We start from the raw sequence: 20,453 nt of genomic DNA, 5'->3' as shown, positions 1-20,453 counted from the left end.
AGTTGAATGACAGCAAAAGTGGGAACGTCAAGATAGACGTAGGTATAATGTAAGCCATGTACATATTTGAAATTTATTCTAGAAATATAGATCATTTAATAATAATAGTATGCGTATGCTCTAAATCGCTGTATATAGAAATTTCACAGTAATTGGTAGAGTTTATTGTGTTTGGATCTACAAAAAGAAAACAATACCCTAAAATAACTTTCAAATTAGGCAAGATTCGTCACGATGGAATACGAATAAAAAAATTAGAGATTTCATTGCGAGCGCTGTAATCGTCACGACTGAAGTATACTGTGTTTGTTCGTACGCAAGATCGTATTTCGGTAGAATGTGAAATTGCGTAAAAATTTTCCTCCGAGCATTCCTCTCCGCGTTACGCAATTTTTGTTCGCGTTGCATAATTTTGGAGGCTGTTTAATTGCAAACGAGCCGGAAACCACGTCGACAGTTTTGCCCGCGCCGATGCGAGGCGATGCGAAATGATATCGCGAATCGACGCCACTGAGCGTTCTTCGCTATCTTCAGGCGGTTCTTAACGCCTCTGAGATATCACCCGCCCGTACCCGGGATTTAGGTCAGTTTTGCAAGTTTCGTAATCGTCGAGCTGCCGGATAACCGGGTACTTCAGTCTGCGCGAACTATGCGGGTCCAGTTTTTGGTAAACGAACAAGGCATCTCACTTCCAAACGATACAAAGATTCAACTCACAACTCACGAATCTTTTTCATTATTCGGTTAAATAAAATAGAACAATTCGAAATCGTAAGTAGTGTATATATTGGTCTATAATTTTAGATACTTATTTTTAACTTGGAAATTCTTTCTTTTTGAGGGATCAGAGGGCGTCTTCAAAAAAGCTTGGAAACCATTAGAGCTTAATAAAATTGAAAGAAACTGAAAGATCGTAATAAACGCGTGTCGTTAGACGATTACGATTACGCATGCTGTGGAGCTTATTATTTCATTTCAAGAGCAGGTGTTCCTATGAATAATATGAATTTTCGAGATACATTGTCGTTACGTGTACAAAGAACTCTTGTCTTTGAAAAAACTAGCAGGTTTAATATCTTTGAGATAGTTCTTAAACACAAATTTATTTACACATTTTCGGTTCTTTTGTATATTGTGAATGTTTTTCGTCAAATATGTATTTCTGTCTAAAAGAAAAACTTATTTTTGACAAATTATAGGGTTTCGTATGAGAATATGACACTGTCTTTGTCCTTTTTTATAAGAAATGTGTTTTAAAATTAATAGTAACCCGGAACAGGTATTTTATATGAAACTACATACTTTTCACTATTAGTTAAACAAAATATTCGTAAAAGAAGCGTAGATTTACTGTGTAATGCCCGAGAAGAACAATACCAAATTGATTTGCGCTCTTGGGTGTGTAAGATTCGTAGACTCGTTGGCTGCACCTCGATAATGCTTGCTGCTCACAATGTGTGCCCCCTTGGGGTGCCCAGGCCCCTAAAGTGGCCTGGGCCACCCAACAAAGATCAGTCCTGATTCGTCCCCATCCCACACTCAAGGTCACTAACGTCTTTCGTCTCCACAGTTTTTATGACCCCGTTACATTTCTTTCACCGAGTATGCCCATAGTTTATTTACGCCCTGTACATAAACGCAAAAAACGCCACACGCTTTCGTCGTAATTCGCGTTTCTTTTCGTCGTACCGATCCAATACAAGTTTCTTCTTTTTACCGCACGAATCAGTGGTTTCTAAACTTTTTGAAAGTCATCCACCGGGACGAAAAAACTTACATTTCACGCCTGAAATTTTTCAACATAGAATTCTTTTTACGTGCAAGGAAATTGCTTTTAAGTTATATTCCACGCCTGAAATTCTTCAACATAGAATTCTTTTTACGTGTAATTAAATTAAGCTGATGTTACGTTCTATTACACGCCTGAAATTCTTCAACATAGAATTCTTTCTACGTGTAATTAAATTAAGCTGATGTTACGTTATATTACACGTTTGAAATTTTTCAACATTTTTTTTACGTGCAATTAAATTGAGTTGCTTTTATCGATTGTGATTGATTAAGTTGTCGAAAAGGCTTGACGTTGCAATCGTTACGTATCGACGATAAGATTAAAGAAAACATCGAAAATGTGTATAACGAGTAGACTTCAGAGGCACGCAGGGTTACAGGTAGTTCGAAACGCTTCTATATGCTAACGAATTACGCAGTAATCGTGTTCATCGAACTCTCATCTCATTTCCCGCGTACTGTCGGCGCATAATTTTAAGGGACACTTGTTGCTGGACGAAGGGCGTGGTTATAAATTTCGGTAGCGGAAAACGGATCGCGGGTGTCGTGTGTATCGCGGACGAGCAAACATTGAACAGCACCGACACGTTGCAATATCAGCGACAAATTACTTGATACGTTCTTCGAGCTCGTGGCGAGTGATTCATTGTGCGAGAGACCGGTCGGTTGAATTATTAGTTACAATTACCGTTGAGCCGTTCGATAGTTCCCTCGCTAAGGACATTCTTTGCCGCCGCGCGGCCGTAGCGTAATCGACCAAGGAATAAAGCAAGACAAGGAAAACCTGTCGTCGAGTTGGATCGACGTGGGACCACCGACTTGCCTGCGAAGGAGCCTGAGAGCCGTCCTTCGCATTTGTCGTTCTCGCTTTCAAGTGATTCAGCATAAACTTGGGAAAAATCGGTGCAATCGTGCTCGCGTGCGTCATTTCACGAACGGTGCAGACAGTATGCGCTCGCGAGCCGATTTTATGCCAGTAAGGATTCAGCGAAACCGATGATACACCTCTGATGATCACCTCTGTGATCTACACTCTTCCTCGCTTTCTTGCCGGTTGCAACCACTTCGTCTTACTCGTGGGATGGCCGAAGATGTGACAATTTATTCGCGACCTTCGTTCGATCGAACAGTTTCATTTTCATGAAACAAAATTTCTACGTACTTTTACCAAATAATTGATGTGTCCATTGTACATGTACGCCAATAATACAGTTGTAACGGGGATTTAATTATTCTTCAAACTCAAATGCAATGAAAACAAATGCATTCGACTGCTTCTGATTCAATAGGAGTGACAGTATTTGATGTTTAGCTGAGTTTTATTATGTTTCTCTATAACTATAACTATATTCTATAACTAGAATAACTAAGAGAACTCTGAGGAAAATCAGAATTATAAAAATACTAAGCTCTACAGATTGATATGAGAAAGTTTTTAGAGGCCAAAATAAAACGAAAATCAAGAATATCAATTTCTTGACTGAGGCTTCGTTAAAAAGTTATTCAAAAATTAATATAAAAAATTTCAAATCGTTTTAAAAAAATTATTTTTAGTTGCAGGGGTCAATTACAAGCATTTTTGGTGAATAGACATACCTCCGAAAACTTATTCACATTCTAGATAAAAATTCATTACTGAAAATACAGGGTGTTCGGCCACCTCTAGCAAAAATTTTAATGAGCGATAGTAGAGGCCAAAATAAGACAAAAATCAAGAATACTAATTTGTTGGTGGAAGCTTCGTTAAAAAGTTATTAACGTTTAAAGTGCCGCTATTACTGAATTTTTTTCTCGAAAATGCGCAAGAATTCGGGGGTATGTCTATTCACCAAAAATGACTGTAATTGAACCCTACAACCGAAAATAATTTTTCCACAACGATTTGCAATTTTTTAATTTTCTCGAATAATTTCACACCTTCTCTATTTTTTTTCTCGAAAGTGGGCAGGATTTCGTGGGTATGTCTAATGACAATAACTGATTGTAATTGACCCCCGCAACCGAAAATAATTTTTCCACAACGATTTGCAATTTTTTTTCTCCGTTGAAAAATTTAGGCACCTAATTGGATTTTCAGTAAGGAATTTTTTTCTCGAAAGTGCGTACGATTTCGGAGGTATGTGTAATGATAAAAAATGATTGTAATTGATCCCCGCAACCGAAAATAATTTTTTTAAAACGATTTGAAAAATTTTTTTTCGCCGAAAAATTTCAGCACCTACTCGATTTTTTTTCTCGAAAGTAGATAGGATTTCGGAGGTATGTGTACTCACCAAAAATGATTGTAGTTGACCCCCGCAACCGAAAATAATTTTTCCAGAACGATTTGAAATTTTTGAATTTAATTGTTAATAACTTTTTAACGAAGCTTCCATCAACAAATTAGTATTCTTGATTTTCGTCTTATTTTGGCCTCTACTATCGCTCATTAAAATTTTTGCTAGAGGTGGCCGAACACCCTGTATAATGTCTGACCATAACTGTCTGGTTACCCTATAAAAAAAAATTTTGAATCGTTCTAAAAAAATTATTTTCAGTTGCGGGGGTCAATTACAATCATGTTTGATAAATACATATACCCCCGAAATCCTACGCACTTTTGAGAAAAAAATTCTTTACCGCAAATATAATGCGTGGCCAGAGATCTGTGATTATATTCCTCGTTTTTGTTACTTCATATGTAGATATAGTCCAATTATCTGGCATATAAAATAATAGCTTTTTAACGAAGCCTCTATCAATAAATTGGTATCCTTGATTTTCGTCCTATTTTGGTCTCTAGAATCTTCCATTAAAATTTTTCCCATGGGTGGCCGAACACCCTGTATATCTGGTGTTAATTCGTTTTCCTTCTGTTTTCCTCTTTTCTTTCCACCGCCATCGTTTACGTCTATGTTTCATTCCGCCTCTCTCCTTAGCTGGTCGGTCTTTCACAGCCGTCCGTTTGTTTCGTATTTTCATGCTTGCATCGAGCTCCTCTCCTCATCCCATCTCTTTCACGACGACGAACAGCACATGTAAGTTGACGCGGAGACCAACTTGCTAATTCGTCGCGCAGAAATATCTCGAGCTCGTCTGCGGCCACGGTTCTCGGATCGTTATTGTGAATTTCGTCGTCCTAGAATAAACTTCTCGAATACATTGGACCGAACGGGACAGAGAAATAGAGACAGAGAGTGCGTCAGTGACAATCCTCTTCTCTTTCTTGACTGTCGGCCTTTTAGTGCCCGTATTAGCGTCTCTCTTCCATCGGTTATTTCGTTTCGTTGAGAATTATTGAAGCAACTGAATGGATACGTCGAGCCCGACAAGATTTTACTACGGGTATCCAAATACGGACAAATTTTATTATGTAAATTAAATACAAATTTCAAACAACAAATTGAAGCATTATCTCGATAATTGTTCGGTGGAATAAACGCTGATAATACATCGTCGTGCGGTGTTTTTATTCATCTTCATCGTTGTATTCCACGAGTAACAAATAAACGTGAAATAAAAACAAAATCTAGATGTACCCGTATAAAAACATCGTGCACAAGTCCTTTAGAATTTTCTCGATTAATATTACGAGAAATATTTTTAGTGTTCTTAATTGAATACATTCACTATATTTGTAACAAGTAATCATTTTCTTGTCCATATTTCACAACTTGACGAAGTAGCGAAAGGATCGATCGAATCATTTTGCACCATGTAATGAGCTTCGTTTAATATCTATAATAAGTCAAGTTGTAGACATAATTACACGCCTTCAACTTCTGGAAAGGAACACGCCCATATAAAGGAACGTAGTATTACGATTGATTGCTACGAACCTGCATTTTGTCACGTAGGTGGGATTCTATTTTGCTCTTATCCGAGATCGATCATTAAGGGACCTACAATGCTTGACATAATTATATGACCACCCTCTATTTTGAGGTTTTCGATATGTCATGGTTCCTTTTCATACGAACCAGTAATTCCACCTATTTTTAGTATCTTAAAACCTTTGTATGCACAGTTACAAGTTTCAGTTTACTTTTTAAGGGTTGTTATTAAAAAAAGTCTATTTTCATACCATGAAAACGACTATAGTATAGCCTATACGTTCTCCATTCTCCATTAGGATACAAGCATGTCAATAATTCGGTATGACGATGATTAAATCTATGGTGCCGCGTATGGGTGCATTGTTTTGTTGATACGCAAAAGGAATATCGACGGAAACGCTTCTTAAACGATACCAGGTGGTGGTATCGCATTCACTTTCCTTTAGAATTTTCTGGTTCTCGTGTGCTTGGTCTCGAGATAAAAAAAGGTCGATTCCAAGAACAAAATTCGCGTCGTCGTTTCGTTAAAACGCAACAAGCTCTGTCCTGAACTTCTACGTTTTGGCGAAACATTATTGTACACTTTTATGTTAACAAAATATCAATTGAATTCTGCTCTAGGGGTTCCTACGAAAGTTCTCTTGGACGCATCCACGAGAAGACGAAACTGTATTAAACTATTTCAATATGCAGTAGATCGGATATTATACGAAGACAAAACATTCCTGATAAACGAATTTTCCGATAATCGATTTACAAAAACAAAACATAGAACATTTGTAATAGGAAAATATAAGGTTTGTTTTTCACCCTCGCCGTACCACACGTCTTTTCAAATTTTCAATCGTCCGATTTCAAACTCACGATATTAAATAAGCTTGATCAAATGGGCTCCGATCGATTTTCTTATGATCGACAATTCATTTATAATTTCAATTTAATTCCATCGGATATGTCTAGTAAATGGAATCGTAGAAATCGTTTTCCATTTAAAAAATTCGCTCGTTCCCGTCGAGCTAGGAAATCGTCTAGTCAGAAACAAATCTTTCGATCACCGATTCCATTCGTGTTCCGTTCACCTTCCGTCTTCCTTATCCCGCTGTACGCGAATTGAACGCGCAATTGCCGCGAAAGGATAATTCTCCTTCGACGCGGAATCAATAGGACGGATCGTAAAGACCTAGGATATAGCCAAGGGGTGCCAACCGCGTCGATGTCTTTTCCAAGAAACGCAGACATTGACATACGCGGTGCAAAACATCGCCGGATATGCAAAGAGGGAATTATCACTGGCTACCTGGAAGTGGCAGGGACTCGCGTATGTGGGAAATCCCCCCAAGGATCGTTATTCCTCCTCCTTCTTTTGCATTGCAGAAAAGCAGATCGTTCTGGTGGCAACGTTACGATAAAAGGGCCAATGGTGCCTCCGTGGTGTGTGGTTACGTCACTGGTCGCCGGTCTGCATAGCTCCGCGGGTGAAATTGACGATGATTCGTCGCCGTTCCCGCGCGTTGACTCACCGCACCTTCCTCTTCTCTCTCCTGTCTTCTCTTCTCTGCTCGTCTCTCCTCTCCCGGCTACTCTCCCCCTACCCGACGACGTTCTTTGTCCTTTTTTTATCGTCTTCTTCTTCCACGAACCGGCCGGAAATCGTTGTCGCGTTCCTGGGCGAGGTTGTCGACGCCGTTAAAAGCGCCACGTGTGTGATACGTTCTGGTCGGTGAAAGGTAGCGACCCGTAATTGTATACGATTTTAATCGATGCTCCCGCGCGACGATTTATATCGATACACACCATCCACCCCCCTCTCCTCCTCCCGTCTACACTCGATGTCGCTAAATAACGGTCCGCGCGCGCGACGAGTTTTAGTTTCCTTCGGGCGTAGAATTTATCGTGCCCTCTTGACAGAACCGTAACCGTAATAATCCAGTGAAAAACGAAACGTCGATTTTCCACCGATAAATTGCTCGTTTCGAGGTCCTCCGATGCAACTTTTTTCATTTTTCTTTGCGCCCCGTGTAATTTCCCTCCGGATCGACGAAACAAAAAAAAAAAAACGTCCACTGATTGATGCCGGAGAAGCGTTCTCGCGAAACCTACATTTTTAAAAATTACATTCTCTCGTAGATCGGTGTGTCATTCAACTTGGATCGTTGCGGACCAGAAACTTATCGATAGAAATATTGGAATTCGATCGCGTTCGAGTTAACTATTAAAATATATTTATGTGTACAAAGTGCGCAGAAAATTAATTAAAAGGAACGTTAAATTTAAAAAGAGTCTAGATACCCAGTAACCCTATATCGCGACGACGATGCACGCAGCAGCGAGGCACGTGAACGTTCTCCGTAGTTGTACGATGTTTACGGTGCAGATACGCGAGCGTTAATCCAGATAAGAACGCGCAACGGGAAAATATGACAAGTTCTCGCGGAGTGTGGGAAATGTAATAAAAGAAAATTGTAAATATTTGAGAAAGACGATGCTCGTGGAGGATCCCCGCTGATTGGCGTCCATGCTCGACAGGTGTTCGAAAGTTCTAACGCAACGAGGTTAGGCCTCACGGGCAACTTGCAAATGCGAATGTACTCGAATCCTTCTGCTTCGGGCGACAACTCGATATTATTGACTTCGAATAAACGCCACCTTTTGTTTCAACGAGCAGTCGCGCGCGCGGGGAACTGAATGTAGAGTTAAAAATAAAATGACCGTTTAGCAGTTTGTATATCGAGGCCGTCGTCATAATGGTGAGCTCCGTGCGCCGGAATAGGGATTCCGGCATTAACCAGGACAAAGTCAATTGAAATTCTGCCGCATAATACTCGAACGAGTCGATTCGTTTTTGTTTAATTCTTGTCCCGTTCCGATCCGTTCTACTCTCGCGGCCGTTCGACGCTGTTTTCTGTGCCAATTGTGCAACACGCGCGGGATTCATACGTGTTTCGCGGAAGCATTAGTCCTGTTTCGCGCGAAACTTCTTAATATCGACTTAAGGTCAATTTATATCGTCCGTTATAGGCAAATATTAATAGGGAAATATTATATTTCGGACACAGCCAAAATCGTACACGACATACTAACAAATGTTTCGTTTCGTTTAGGGATTATTTGGTAAAACGAGTTCAATGGGTATACAGGGTGTTTGGCCATCCTTGGGAAAAATTTTAATGGGAGATTCTAGAGGCGAAAATAGGACGAAAATCAAGATTATCAATTTCTTGATTGAGGCTTCGTTAAAAAATTATTAACAAAATTAATTTAAAAAATTTCAAATCATTTACGGAAGAATTATTTTCGGTTCCGGGGGTCAATTCCAATCATTTTTGGTCATTACACATACCCCAGAAATCCTACGCACTTTCGAGAAAAAAATTCATTATTGAAAATATAATGTCTGATCATAACTGTCTGTTACCCTGAAAATTGAAAAATTTCAAATCGCTCTAAAAAAATTATTTTTAGCTAGGGGAGTCAATTACAATCATTTTTGGTGAATAGACATATCCCCAAAATCCTACACATTTTCGAGAAAAAAATTCGAGTAGAAGCTGAAATTTTTCGGCGAAAAACAAAACTTTCGAATCATTCTGCAAAAATATTTTTAGTTGCAGAGGTCAATAACAATCATTTTTGGTGAATAGACACACTCCCGAAATCCTACGCATTTTCAAGAAAAAAATTCGAGTAGGTGGACAAATTTGTCGAAAAAATTAAAAAATTTCAAATCGTTCTAAAAATATTATTTTTAGCTAGGGGGGTCAATTACAATAATTTTTGGTGAATAGACATGCCCCCGAAATCCTACGCACTTTCGAGAAAAAAATTCATTATTGAAAATATACAATGTGGCCGGAAATGTTTCTATAACTTTTTAACGAAGCCTCGATCAACAAATTAGTATTCTTGATTTTCGTCTTATTTTGGCCTCTAGAATCTTCCATTAAAATTTTTCGCAGGAGTGACCGAAAACCCTGTATAATGAAAATATATCCATATTTATTATGTAATAATGTAAAAACAAATAAACCTCCCTAAGCATTAAAGAAAATTAGTTGCTTGAATTCAAGCTGGGAAACGTCTCACACTAAATCCTACTAACTTTATGTTCAGTTGTTTTTTTTATTACTGTATAATAAATACAGTTATATTTACAATATATACGGAGTGTTCCGCATTTTTCGTACACACTTCAGCAGTGTGTTCTACAAGTAAAAATAAGATTAAAGTGTTATATAACAAAAAATTCATGAATAATTTAAGAAGTAATGACAAAAATATAAAATGTGATGTTCTTCTATTTACTAAACAAACAAATTTTCTAAAATTTTATTTAAAGAGAGCAACTGCTTGAGACACGAACAAACATTTTTATCGTAGGATTATGTGAATAATCATTTTTTTATCCGAGTTTAGTTTTTATCATTTACGTTAGGTGCTAAAGTATTCTTCCTTCGATGATAACTTTTTGTTGTCATAAAATTTTGTACTATTGTTTAAGTTTATGTTCATTAAATTGCAAAGAAACTCACGATATCGAATGCTTGCAGAAGATTGATTTTATTTTGTTATATATTTTTTTTCTTATTTTAATGTCCTAAATCTCAACCGAGTTTCAGTGTTCATATTTTTGTTATAACTTCTTAACAAAGCATTTATAGATTTTTTGTTACATAACATTTTAGCCTTAGTTTTTACTTGTAGAACACACTGCTGAAGTGTGTACGGAAAAATGCAGAACACCCTGTATATATGCAAGCGATCACCCCAGTTGGGCGTCGGATGTTAGATTTAAGAGATAAGAGGTGTAGATTTCGAAAATGAGAGGGGAGCGGAACCTTTTCGAGGGAAAGCGATCGTTTTCTGAAATTCGAGACGAAATATTTTCTGATATGTGGTGTACGATTTTGGCTGTGACTCATTGTATTCTCGGTATGTTTTGACCCAACCGAACGTGATCGAATGTGCATAATCGAACACGTTCGAACGATGTGTATTTAGTTCAGTCAAAACCTTGCTAGCGAATAAATGAGTGACAATCTATATTTTCGAATTAGATACCACAACTTCTTCTCTTGGATTTATAGAATGGTAGAGGGTTATTCTAGAAGAAAAATGAGGGACGACGAAGAGCCTGCATACGTAACTTGTATCACAAGTGAGCAACATAAGATTCATCTACTGAACCGTCGCTCAGATTGTCGTAATTGTCTGCTTCCCCTTGTCACACTTCCTCAAAGTAAACTAGTCAGTCAGAGACACATCTCAAGATTATTATGTCATTATAAATCCAAGTAAAAATCCAAATCTTTATACCATTTTATTTATATGAAAACTATTAGCAAGCGATAGAAGTTGTGGATGCATTACTGATTTCCTAGTTGTCGTAGACATATACCCGCTAGAGTTAAATGCATCTTACACGATCTCACTGTTTTACTCTTATTCTCAATGTATACAAAGTCGAGGTCGGTCTCGAACCTGTGACAGCTTGAAAGGAAATACTGTGCTAAGCGTGTATATGCGCGAAATGACTCACGATCGGCAAATTAATAAATATGCATCGTGTCACATAGATCACGCTTGAAAGAGGATAACAACTCACTGTAAAAAAAGTGTAACTTATCGCAGTGAGCGCCAACATTCCCACACGTACGATTTATACAGCTGGATTTGCCATATGTTGTTCGATGGCTCTTAATACATATAGAATGTTTCCTTAACGTTACAGCTGGAGTGTAGAGTTTAGTTAACTCTAGAACTTGAGGACAAGATACATAGCTGTTTAAGTACGTTAAATATAAATAACAGGTTACAAGTAATTCTGTTTTACGCTAAGGAAATTAAACAAACAGATCAGCAAATAGTATTGTAATCGTTATCAATAATTGCTATAGGTTTATCTCGTAAAGAAACGTGCCTAGGAAATTCAGTCTTCTCTATAGATATATTTTTATTATCTGATTCAAGATAGATCGATCATTTATTTAGACATTGTGAACTTAATAGTTTGGATGGTACGTGATTATTGAGAAACTTTGGCACATGATTATTCTGGACGAACTAGTTTGTCCCAAATATATAATGCTTGCTTCGACTAGAATAAACACGTGTCTTCGTGCACTTATACTTTATATAATGGAATTCATGAAACTGAAAATTGATACTTGGAGCAGTAATAACTTTCATTTTTGAATGTTTATTCGACGTTTCGGCCCAATATTTAGGCCCCTTTTCGGAATTAAATCATACTCTTCTTTATGTATTTATAATGTTTAATGTATTTCAATTTAAATTTGACGTATTTTTGTATTTCTGTTTAAAAGCACCTGTTTGAATGAACTACATTCACGTATGAAAGTATTATTTTGCCATTTCTCTCAGAACCAACAAAATAACATTGTCGAGAAACGATCTATATAAAAATGTAATTGTTCGATCGAATAAATGTCAGAGATAATTGCTGTGCGTTATTTATTACATGTTCGAATAAAATTTTACTCGCCTCTGAGCAATAGGCGTTCCACGCGAATAGTCCAAGGTGTGCCACGCAGCTCTCTCAATGAACGTAGGTACGCGGGCATCGCGAGCCGTTAATAACCCCGAGAGCTGAGTCACAATTTCCAATACGCCCACCGTCGACCGTTGCATTTGGAATCGCGGTCGGTGACATCGTGAGATTTTCTCCAGCAGCGCGCGGCGGCGGCGGTTTCTCGGCCAAACCACATCAAACCGTCGAACGTTTCGCGCGCATAGACGTATGCAACACCCAACAAAGCGACAAAATTCTTTACTAACAGAATTGGGCACAATTTTATTCAGATAATTAACAAAAACAACGTGTATCGATCATAGCAATATCTGTTCCACTAGAGATCTGGTCCTTGCGATAAATCGTCGGCTATAACCTACACCCACCTTATTTGAATATATTAGTCTTGGTCCTAACCTAATAAGAATCTCTAATTTTTATATATTGCTGTTTCCCTTATACTTCTTGTCCTTTCTCATTATCACCCTTCTTAGTGCTATTGAACCCCTTAATTTTAGTTGGCTATATACTTCTTTCCTCAAGATGCTTTTTGGTGTCAATTTACCTGTCTCAGGTTACCTTCAAATGCCTCAAAAGCATCGCTTTTACCCCTGGTCGATATTATTAATTCTTACTTCGCCAAATTGCAAGAACTTAATCTAATTCTAAAATAAAGCGTTTATTCAAAAACCTTAAATCACATTTCTGTCTTCCTTTGGCCTCTGAAACCACTAGGCACTCCGTATAACTAGCCGTATGCTTCTTTCGAGCCCAAGACACTGTGGGGTCCATCGCTTCCCGTACTCGCCGCCAGAGGGACCGTTCTTCTCGCAAGCACTCGACCGACCTTCCCTCTGCATATATGAGATCCTCGACCGATTCTCAATATCTCGACGTCTAAGGCAGGGTCTGCTAGGATGCCTTACCGACGAGTCCTATCCTTCCTTTTCCATCTAATCCACAGGACCCCCAAAACACCATTTTACGTATCCATTCTGCACCGTACAATAATACTACAATTACTAACTTATCAAACATATAAACATCCTTCTGTTAAAGTCTATACCTTGCCCAACGAGACAGAGACAGCAGACGAATAGTAGTAGCTCCCGGGGTTTCATCTCGGTTTCATCTCAGTTGCGGCGAAAATCGGAACTACGATTTCGGTTTGTGCGTCGCGGTCTGTCGCAGCTGGTTCGTCGAACTCGTCCGATTCCCACGATACACGCGACAGAGACAACCGTGCCGCGCGCGTTTTTCCTCGCGCGGCGCATTCTCTCGCGACGCGGTTCGCGGAACAGTGGTCTTTTGCGGATGCTCCGCGAATACAGACGGAACGATAAACGTCGGGTGGTCCGGCGCGCGCGTTTACATGCTCGACGTCAGAAATACGTCGACGCTCGATTACCGTTTCCGGCTGATACGTCGACTGGTTTTTATTGGACGGCTTTTCCATCGTTAAGGAACCAGCGACGCGTTATCGCGACCATGCGCGCGCGCGTCGTCGTCTTTCTCCACCTACTTCGGTAGCTGGCGGCGATCGCGACGACGGGTAGCCGTGTGCACCGCCCCACACGGCTACACGGAGGCGCCAGAACGGTGCGGCGCAGCTTTCTCGGCCAACGTTTGCCCGCAAATTGCTGCACGCGGCGGTGTTGTTGCAGGCTGCAATTTGCAGCCGGTCCGCCGCTCACTTCGGACGTCACTGGCGGCGCGTCTCTCTGTGACTCTTCGCGGTAGGTACTCGCGTCAGGAGCGTAGTATCGTTCACGGAATACAGGACGTCGCGTTATTCGTGGCACGACCGAGCCTTGGGTGATCGATTCCTCATGAACGCACAAGTCGAGAGCGTAGAATAAAGTTACGAGGCATTGTTTTCGAGATACGTACTTGAATTTGAAAATTTGTCCCATGCGTCTCCATCCATTTCTACTTGTGCTGTCGTATACAGGGTGTTCGGCCATCCCTGGGAGAAATTTTAATGAGGGATTCTAGGAGCCAAAATAAGACGGAAATCAAGAATACCAATTTGTTGTTTGAGGCCTTGTTAAAAAGTTATTAACGGTTAAAGTTCCGCATGTAGAACGGCAATCTGCGAATAGCTGAGTGCAAGCGATAGTAGACTTTACACCTCATGGGGATTGGTGACCCAATTCCACTGTTATACCGATCGAAATTGAAAAATTTCAAATCATTCTGAAAAAATTATTTTCGATTGCGGGGGTCAAATACAATCATTTTTGGTCAATAGACATACTCCCGAATTCCTACACACTTTCGAGAAAAAAATTCCACAAATCTGAGGCCAAACATGTTACCCTGAAAGTTCAAGCATATCTTTAAAACATCATAACTCCTGAACGGATTGAAGGATTTTAATGTTTCAAGTTGCAAACGACGCGTATTTTGATCAAGAATATGTAGGAATTCCAAAAATATTCGAAAAGTTGGTCCTTAACCCCGCAAAGTTAGAAAAACGCCATAAAAATGGTCAAATTTTCAAACATCCATAACTTCTATAAAAGTGATTATATTTCAATGAAATTTTTTGTTTTGAAGTAGTGCTCTTGGGTACCTACAAAAAAGTATTGGACAAAATTTCCGTATCGCATCAAACAAATTTACTAAAAATCAAAAACGAATTTTTAAGATTTTTTAAGACAGAGGGTAGCTGCTGAAATTATTGGGTGAAAAAAAAATTTTCAAATCGTTCTAAAAAAATTATTTTCGGTTCCGGAGATCAATTACAATCATTTTTTATCAATAGACGTACCACCGAAATCCTACGCCCTTTCGAGAAAAAAATTCATTACCGAAAATACGATATCTGACCCTGACATTCCGATTCCCCTGAAATCTCATGTGTGTGTTTACAAAATCATAACTCCTGAACGGATTGGAAGATTTTAATGTTTCGAAATGCAAGCAATGCGTATTAATGGAGCTCTGGAGCTCCAGAAAAATGGACTGAAAAAATACATTGGATGTAAGGTCTACTCCTAAACCTCGTCTGTGGTGAGAACTACTATCGCTCGCACGCAGTTTGTTTGCAGACTGTCATTCTACAGACGGAACTTTAAACGTTAATAACTTTTTAACGAAGTCTCAATCAACAAATTGGTATTCTTGATTTTCGGCTTATTTCTGCCTCTAGAATTTCCCATTAAAATTTTTCTCAGGGGTGGCCGAACACCCTGTATACTCGTACCAAGTCGATTTTTACGAATACAGTGCCTCGTACGAAAAATTTCTATTCTACGCTTTTAATTTAATTTGTTTACGATTATTGAAGCACCCTCTGTGTTTAAAAGTAAAAGTTTTTTGTACGTTTTAAATTAATAGACGATCGTTCATCAATCATAACATTTTCCACAGTAGTGAACGTTGTCGGCATCAATGACACCCACATGTCCCAAATATCTCTGTAACTTATCTCGCTGACGACTTTTTAGTTGCACGTTCTTATCGTCGAATCGCATTATTCATGAAATAATTAAAAACCTCCGAATATCAAAGAATTAAAATAAACATATCGAATATCGATAATTGAATAAATAATATAAAATCCTTTTATCTATTCGGATTCATGGCAGTCCTAAATGCAGGATATCCTCCATCGGCATTCTATGAACTTTTATTTCGATTATCCGTTTGATTTATATAATCCAGCTAAAAGTAGTATTTTAATAAAAGCGTTTAATTCCACACAGCTCGTTTCCTTTTTTAATTCTCCTATTAATAATTATAGTTTTCATCTTGAACGAAAGTAAACGCACCAATTGCTTCCAGGAAATTATGTGTCCTTAAAAGGAGAGAATGGGTTTTTTTATTTATACAAATGGTTATACGAAGCTTGATAGTAAGGACAGCTTTCCAATTAACAATAAAATTGAGTTGAAAATGTGTTTACGTTTCTAAAGTTTAGTCATTAGAATGAATTTTAATACATATCAAGATAATTATTATTATTATTATTATTATTTTTAATAACGAGAAATATTTATGCAAGCTTAAGAATTAATTAAACTTAGTATAGATCTGGCATGATCTTATGTTTTTTTTAGTTACAAGAAATTCTTGAAATGTAAATATAGATACAAGCCAATTTATGTTACTTGTAAAGTATTGAGGTATTATCGTTATCAAGAAGTTGCCTTCAAGGATTACTGGTTCTAGCCAACGTATCACTGAGATACATTCACATTACGCCATAATATTTTATAAACCGCAATAAGCTTCATAAATGCTTCGCTTATACTTCCAACGAACAATGTTTACATTATCCATCGATATTCCATACACGTGTTAATGGTTCGTAAGATACAAATTGACTGTAGCAGGCTCGTCGGGAACTTACTTAATATAAATTTGCAGTATCCTAAATCTATTTAAGAAATCTAGATAAAAATTTCCGAGGCACAATTTCGACGAAAGTTAATTAGAACGAGGATACACATTCCAGCATGTGTTAATCGCTATCAGTTCAATGTACGATAACAGTAATCGTGCTTGAAAATGCAACTATGTTGCTGTACGCGATGACTTAAAGCGTGCTGCACACCGCAATTAAAGAATCACTTGGAATATCACGCGCCATGACAGTGCACAAATTTTTATCGACGTTACAAGCCCGCGCGTTTGCGTGTCGCGTTCGCGTGAATATTCTATGCAATCGATGTTCAAGTTCGTTTCAACGAACATTATTGCAGATGGTGGCGATAGCATTACTATCTTGCGGTATTAATAATATCTCGTTCGTTTCGATTAAACTCCGTACTGTTGCGAAGTGGCCATGAGACATCGTCGCTCCGCGATGCTATCGAGTGAAAACGACCAATTTATTTCTTTTTATAGAAAAGAAATTCAGCTCGTCACGAACCGCCCGTTATTACGTTAATAATTATCTCAACGACTCCGCCCCGTTTATCGATAAGCTTACAGTTGCATCGATGCAATCGCTATTCACGAGAACGCGGTAGTTTTTACGGATTTCGTTTCAGAGGTAACCGTGAATCATACCGATCGTTATTTTTATTATCGTTATCGCTTGTACACACATTGTGCTTATGTAAAATACGTAATACAACGTAGAACCGATGTCTGTGCTCGCACACGCAGCGTGTCAATATTAAGAACCTTCTGCAGCCGTCTTATCTTGCGTAGAACGCGATGCATCGGTTCTTATCGTTTTCCAGTACGATGCGATACCTGCTTCTGAATGTTTCGAAGGCGTCGTAAATAATTCGTTATTGTACAAAATATGCTTTATCTGGAATTATTTAATACTCGTACGTGTAATTATCAACCATCAGATTCATCGATCGCCGATCGACGTTCTCGCAAACCGTCGTATCGGTCGCAAACGGTTAATTTAGCGTCGTTTACATTAATTTCCAGTTTGCAATTTTGTAACCAGGCGATATTGCCGTAAAGGCACTCGTATGTGGAGCGAGATAAAGTGAATGCTCGGATCGGTATCAAACGTGTGACGTAAGAGAGATTTCACCTTAGCGGTTGAAAGTTAAAATATACGAAGAGTTTATCCGTGTTAGGATTTACCTGTTCACACGCGTAAGCGAATTAGTATGAAGATCTCCGAAGGCTACGTGGTAACGCAGTCCCGGGAAATGTAGGCAAAATAAACTTACTCGTACCTTGTTTCGTCAGAATCAGAAAATTTACGTACGAACTCTGAAACTAATACGATTCGAAAACCGTTGTATTTAATTTATCAACTGTTCGCAGAATTCGTTTCTTGAAGAAGTATTAGAAAATATTTAAAATTTCTAAATTCCCCGACCCCTGGGTATTATTTTATTTTTCCAGTGTTTGCAAAACATTGCATTAACACTTTGGCTGCCACGTCATCCATATATGGGTGATAGGATTCTTTACTCTGGACAATTGATTACTAGAACAATTAATTCTCAGGATGAAATTTGAATAGGATTCATGAATTTTAATGAAACTTCGAAAACAAGTGCTAAGACAAATTTTAAGTTTTATGTATAGCTTACAATTGTCTAAAATTCTCAGGATGAAATGTTAAAGTTGAGATTTGAATAGGATTCATGAATTTTAGTGAGGTCACGAAAACAAGTGCTAAGACAAATTTTAAGTTACGTAGTTTACAATTGTCTAAAATTAAAGTTTTGGTCCCGTAAAAAATTGTACAGTTTTGGTCTGGCAGTCAATGTCTTAAACAGCATCGAGAGGATTTTTTAGCGACAAACTCGGTGGGATAAAAAAATTTTGGAAATTTTTCGTGTGCCCGTGGTCCCCCTTCCAAGGTTGTTTCCGATTGGTCGCGGGGAAAATCGCCGGAATTGTCATCATCTGGCGCCATTCACGGAGTCGAGCACATAGTGTACACGCGCGAGGTATGCACACGCACGCGTACAACGCGAAGGTGGAGAGGCACACGTGCCACGCACCCGTGCAGGTACTACACGCACGTTACACCGAGTCGAGACGAAAGTTCCCTTCTAACGCTCACACATGAATGGGAAAGAGCTTACTCGTGAACAGGAAAAAGAGGAATCAACCAGACCCCGTCGTACGAGTTGCCCGCGCGAGAATGTGTGTTCGGGGTCCTCCGCGTGTGCGCGCGCGGTCCCCCGCGTCTCTGCCAGTGTGCGTGTGTGTTGCATACGTGGTGCAACCTTTATTCGGCGCGGCTGCAGTTTTACCTCCTACACGTTTTTGTCGCGAATCGTGCGCGTACTGTATATGCAAAGCCATGCTGCTGGCACGTACATGCCACTTTCCCTTTTCAAAATCGATTTTGGCGCCGTGCGCCCCGGCGGCTCAGTCAACGATGTCGACGCTCCTCCGGCCAGGGCTGTGCTCTGACCCTGAAGAGCCACTGTTTTTTATTTAAAATAAAAAAAAACGCAAAAAATATTTAAAAAAATTTTAACAGTATGAATACAACTTTAGTACAAAGTTGTATCGTCCCCCTCTACCGAATGTAAATTTATTTTCATCTATATGCATTAATTTTCCTTTTATTTTATTTTAATTTTATTTATTTTTATCATCTTTATTATTGTAATTATTCTTAATTCGTTATCTCATTTCTCATCAAGATTATAGGTTAGCCTAAAGGGGGAGCCTAAGAATTTTAAATATCGACCTTCCTTTCTACCCTTAGACTCATACATCTATGTATACTTATTTTCATCTACATATATACATTAATTTTCCTTTTGGGTTGTTTCTCCTTTTCATATTTTATTTCTGTGTGTATACAGTCTTGGTACAATATGTGTTGTTATTATTACTGACGGAGATTTCAGTGTAGTCGATACTCATATGCAACACTATCATTGCACTCTTTTCTTTTTTATTTATTTTTATCATCTTTATTATTGTGATTATTCTTAATTCGTTATCTCATTTCTCTGTAGCATTATAGGTTAGCTTAAAGGGGTAGTCGAGCCTAAGAATGTTAAATACCGACCTTCCTTTCTACCTTTAGGCTCATAGGAAATGAATAATTGTTCTAATCACGTATATATTATTTTCTTTGAATTTGGGTGACATGGTGGTCACTGGTGACCGACACTTCAAATTTGCAATATCTTTCAAAATTGTTTACAATGAAAGAACCTTAAATAATGCTATAAGAAATTGCTGTAAAATAACTGGTACATCATTGAATTCTTGAATATTTCTATTATTCATACTGTAATATAAACAAATGTCAGGGACATTTCTAAACAATGGTAAACATACTAGATGAACCAACGGTTCGTTTGTATACGTTTACAAATATTCGTTTCGATCGATAAATGAGAAAGAATCTGGGAATATTTCGTCCTCCGAAATACCCAGACTGTCATTTTAAACAATTACTGTTGGCGATGATCGCGACAATAGTGCTCGAAAGAGTAAATTTCGCACAAAGCGTCGCGCCCAAACGGGCGATAAAAAGGCTGGCGATTCAAATTCTGAAAAATGGCACGCGCGTATCGGCAAGGACTCTCCTCTATATCGTTCCATATCTCGGTGGAGCGTGGCGTTTTCACAGGCGAAACATAAATACGAGTAATAGTCCCATAAAACTCGCGACGTACGATAATGCGCGTAATTTCGAACGCATCTCTGGGAGAAAAAAAAAATCGGCACGCGTCCCTCCCGCCCCCTCACCCCCTTCGCCCCGCTAATTACCCATCCCCCCAGCGTGGCCGCTACCGCCCTCGTCCCCCCTCGCGCGTAAACGCGTTCCATTTTTACTTGGCCAAGCGGGCGCGCAACGAGTCCCAATTCCCTTCGCAATTAACCGCACCGCATTACGACCCTCGAACTTTTCGTCA

The 20,453-nt window shown here is 38.8% G+C and overlaps 1 protein-coding gene across 2 annotated transcripts in view; it reads left to right on the top strand.

The window, feature by feature from the left end:
- The window catches only part of LOC122403299 (insulin-like growth factor 2 mRNA-binding protein 2), a 71,626-nt gene that overhangs the window by 38,509 nt on the left and 12,664 nt on the right, over positions 1 to 20,453 (top strand). The gene's annotated exons all lie outside the window — the stretch shown is intronic.

Source organism: Colletes gigas, unplaced genomic scaffold (assembly GCF_013123115.1).
Source record: "Colletes gigas isolate AHSC1104 unplaced genomic scaffold, ASM1312311v1 Colletes_gigas_Sc00048, whole genome shotgun sequence".
Taxonomy (NCBI): Eukaryota; Metazoa; Arthropoda; class Insecta; order Hymenoptera; family Colletidae; genus Colletes; species Colletes gigas.
The sequence above is the reverse complement of the archived record's forward strand: the minus strand, read 5'-3'. Positions and strand labels throughout refer to the sequence as shown.